This window comes from Lolium perenne, chromosome 6, assembly GCF_019359855.2.
Source record: "Lolium perenne isolate Kyuss_39 chromosome 6, Kyuss_2.0, whole genome shotgun sequence".
Classification (NCBI taxonomy): domain Eukaryota; kingdom Viridiplantae; phylum Streptophyta; class Magnoliopsida; order Poales; family Poaceae; genus Lolium; species Lolium perenne.
This window is the reverse complement of record NC_067249.2, coordinates 209,605,355-209,609,776: the sequence shown is the minus strand read 5'-3', so window position 1 is coordinate 209,609,776 and position 4,422 is coordinate 209,605,355. Positions and strand designations below refer to the sequence as shown.

At 38.8% G+C, this 4,422-nt stretch overlaps 1 long non-coding RNA gene across 1 annotated transcript; it reads right to left on the bottom strand.

Annotated features, from left to right (window-relative positions):
* Window positions 1-1,381: 1,381 nt before the first annotated feature.
* LOC127306234 (uncharacterized) lies at window positions 1,382-4,032 on the bottom strand. Its single transcript, XR_007854523.2, has 3 exons — window positions 3,776-4,032; window positions 2,285-2,630; window positions 1,382-1,609 (listed from the first exon to the last, which is right to left on the bottom strand). It is a non-coding gene; the product is annotated as an uncharacterized lncRNA (long non-coding RNA).
* Window positions 4,033-4,422: the final 390 nt, after the last annotated feature.

The following is a 4,422-nucleotide window of genomic DNA, read 5'->3' as shown; positions in this document are numbered from 1 at the left end:
AAGCCCTCGTGTGATAATGCCCTGCATTTGTTCCAATGCGGAAGTGTAAACCATCTACAAAGCCTCACAATACCTGTCGGTCTGGTACTCTCAGCTAAACTAAAGGCACTGTCTATTTTCAGAAGGAAAAAAACACAACCATCTAATATATGGAGAAACATCAATCAGCACCTAAAGAAGTAGATAGTGTATGCTCACCAGATACAGGACCTTATGTAAAGGGAAGGCATAAGAAGCCCAAGTATTTCAATTGTAGCAACCAGTCCACAAGAGGAGTCATATGCCTGTGTTCAACCTAAACAGAACAAAGCAAAATTAAATGGCATATATTCTTATTTTGGAAAACATGCCTGAAACACATGAAATGATGGTTGTCCAATATAAGGTACCATTAAGTAGTCATAGAAACAAGTTGTAAGAAATACAATAAAAATCTCTTATCAAATTACTCCCGTTTCCTTGATATATGCAGGAGACTAAAAATTTAAAAGCAAAGCCCCCGCCATCCGCCAAGGAATTCAAGCTAGGGATGTCCACCCATTTAGCCAACATGTTAATTCATCATGTTGGACTGCGAGATACTCTGTTTAGATTTGTGAATAATTTACCATAAATATTGTGTAATTTCAGAAACTAAATTAATCTAGAGAAAAATCTTATATGGTAAGTACAAAGTGAACAACGCCGCTAGCATGTAGCTCCAGATCAACTTTGTTATTGTTGCGTTGTGGTGTGGTCAGCACGTACCCCTCCTGATAAAACCAAATCACTAATGCTAATGTGCCTAAAAATAGTACTCCCCCCGTTTCAATCTATAGTGCCTATAGATTTTCTGCATTTGTTTCATAATATAAGAGTAGATCTGTGTTTATTTGCAAAGAACCCCATCCACCGAGATGAGCTGAATAGCTGGAAATAAGGAAACGAACTAATCCCATGCATAAAATCTAGGAACCTCCTCTATCTCGCGTCTCTCTCTCTCTCACGTCCACTCTTTAGGGGGTTTTGTGTTAAAAAATGACTTGCGCTAATTACCGTGCAGAAAATCTATAGGCACTATAGATTGAAACGGAGGGAGTACCTCAATTCTCCCAGCAAAATCACAGCAAGATTACCGCAATCTAAATACCAACATCAATTTGCGCACCATATCGCAAAGCATCGGTGAAGTTCTAGTTGCACATGTCATCTCCTCTCGACCTCTTCTAAATCTTCTTTGATAAAGATTCTAGACCAAGCTTGAGAGGCTGAACCCAAGAGAACCAAATTAAATATTCTTTGATAAAAAAATAGCATAGCCTTATTTCACTAAAAGAGAAGTGGGCAAGAATGGAACAAAGGGACATTTTGCAAGAGGTGTGCATGGAGAAGGTGTTTCACATTCAAGCATATAATGGCACACATTTTCAGACACAGTAGACCTGATCCAACGATCATGAAAAATAGCAGGTTTCTAAATCAACAAATAATATGAGCTTATGTAACTATGTGTGCATATGAATCTTCAGAAAGTTATAAGGATGGGGCAAAAATATTAGTCGATAACTCGATATGGTCATACCTCTGTACCTGAATGCCATCATAGGGTTCTCAAAAGCTCCATGGCTTTCTGCACCTCAAAAGCATAGGTATAAAGCAAAATATTAGAGAACTAACAACTGCAAGTAAATATATGTTAATTAAATATGTTTTCCACAATCTGAATCAAAGTGAAGGGCAGGACCAAACCACTTCATTCCTTGTAGGATTACGTAACATGCCACAAACAAATTCGGTTATAATTTACAAAAGCATGTGGTTCGGGTAGTAATACCAAGGTAGCAACTACCGTGGAACAGAGGATATAAAACCTAAATTGAAAGATCAAAAAACATGTCTATTTCAGTTTAAGGACTGGACAAATGATTGTCAAGCTTTAATAGAGCGCTTGGGCTACTGTATAAACATGGAATTTTTATTCATGAAAGCTGTGGTGAACATAGAGCTACAATGATCCATCCCATGAATGATCATTCGTAGTCTACATTTGGCAGGCAACAAATAATCATAATTAACTACAACTGGCTTATCGTATCTTTAGATGATTAATTAGAACATTCCAAAACCAGATGAAAGCAACTTGCCTAATTGCATTTATATTTTCTTACCTTTGAACACACCAACAACAGAAACAAGAAAATTAAGAACACGGATGATTCTTTTCCAATTAGGCTACCATCCTATGTGAACCCGGCCATACTCCAAGCAACAGTACTCAAACTCATGAAGAATTCAGATTGCATACCTCAAATTTCTCGATTGATAGGGTGTTGGCTGGCGTACAGAGGCAAGTTGATGACCACTTGAGTTCGCCTAGTCTCCACATTGACGCGACCTCTTCCTCCACAATGAGGCTGAAACTAAACAATAACTAATAACATACATCCTTCCAAATAATAAAGCCACCATTTAATCTATGGAGATTTTTTTTTGGAGAAACAAAGTTACTTTAAATCCTTTACTTCCTTAAGAAAAGTCTGCTATTATACCAACCAAACATAGAATGTGTAAAGGCATCCATGAAAAAAATATGCAGCTTCCCTGAGCCGGCGCTCCTCCTGTCTCTTCATCTTGAGAGCCCCCTCATGGCGCTACACACAGAAACAAGTAGAAAATCAGGCAACAAAATTAGGTAGACACAAGACCCTAATCCAAAACAAGGATAGTAAATGCTACGATATTTATAACACCCCAGAAAACACGGTAAGGTTAGGAGAGGCACAAAACTTGACATAGGCGAATGAGCGCCAGAGAAGAGCAGAGCACATGAGCATAGGAAAGAAACAACCCTGTGAAAATCGTACAACACAACCAACAACGACTTTAGGATGAACCACTACACAGACAATTTTTAGTGGCTACCACAATAAACATCACCAACTATTTCACTAAATCAATTATGATAAATAACAACAAGCACACATATTTACAAATGAGCCAAGCATGAATAATCTTTGGATGGACCAACACGGATCGAAATGTTATTGGAGAAACTGATGTACCTTCATATTCACTAACCCAAGTGTCCCAAAATTAACTAACCAACAGATTCAATTCACTCAATGCACATAAAACATTTCTGCCCACTTGCTTGGTCACAATAATCAGCAAGAATCATGTTCCATTATTGCACCAATAGTTGGCAACTCCATAGGATGACTAAAAAAGGGAAGCATGCATTCTTTCGAAGATTTTTTTGGGTAAATTTAAGTTTTAAACCAAAGGGGTGCCTAGAGATCTCTATGTATGTATAGCAAACACTATCATCTTCCTTAGCTGCAGGAACAAATTAATTGGGAGGTCACCTCTGTTGTCTCACATGCTACCAAAGGTTATAATAAGAATCTGCCTATGCTCTAGGAATGGTGGAGCACAGGACATGAGGAGATAAATAGGAGTTGGCGGAGAACAAGATCATACCACTCACACCATAAATAGTATTGTTTTCCCAGTGTACTGAACAATTAACACAAGGCATAATATGCATACCCATCAAGTGTAAACTGTTTTCTCCAAGAGATGACTCCAGCAATGTTTGGTATAGGTACTATCTATCATTTATTAATGAATGCAAGTGAGTTTGACAGCTGCAGCTAGAGACATATATAAGCATCATTTTTTTAAGGGTGGCAGCTGCTATTCTTTTAAGGGTGGCAGCTGCTATTCGGGAGCATAAATAAGTACCTATCATAAGAAAGAAAGTGCATCATAGATAGACCAGTCCTAATAAATATACCATAGTGCAAGGATGTGGTGAGACGCCTTGGCATTGACCACTGCAGCCACCATGGTCGCAGCGCCAAACTTACCCCACCGTGCCCTCCTGTAGCGAATCGCAGCACCTCTTCTTGGCTTGGTGACCTCGTCAATCACCTGGGAGAATATGTGCAATTTTAGAAATTATTTGAAAATGCAGTCGGAACCTGAGATATAAGCTGATTCAGAAATGAAAACATACAAAAACTGAATCTGCACAATTGCACCTACGCATGTGTCTCAAAATTGGAAATGACACCATACAAAGTCTAAGCTATAATCTGATGCACGTCTCAAACAACCTATAGCAACTTTCCCATGAAACAATCATCAATCTTCCAATTAACAATTTGCTACAAATGCAGTGGTAAAATCTCAAAAGACATCCATCGCCACGCCCATCGAGTTGGTGCAGCTCGCCATGACTCTGCTCACACAGAACAGAAAGAAGGGGAAAGGATTCAAACGGTGTGGAATAGTAGAAATAACCTGACCATGATTTAGAGTTTGGAGTGGCTGGCCGAACCAACTCATCCCCAGTAGAAAATACAACCCTTGGTCGGAACTCGATAGTACGTGCAGAATATCCTAACTCAATTCTCCAGACAAACAATCTGCTCATATCTC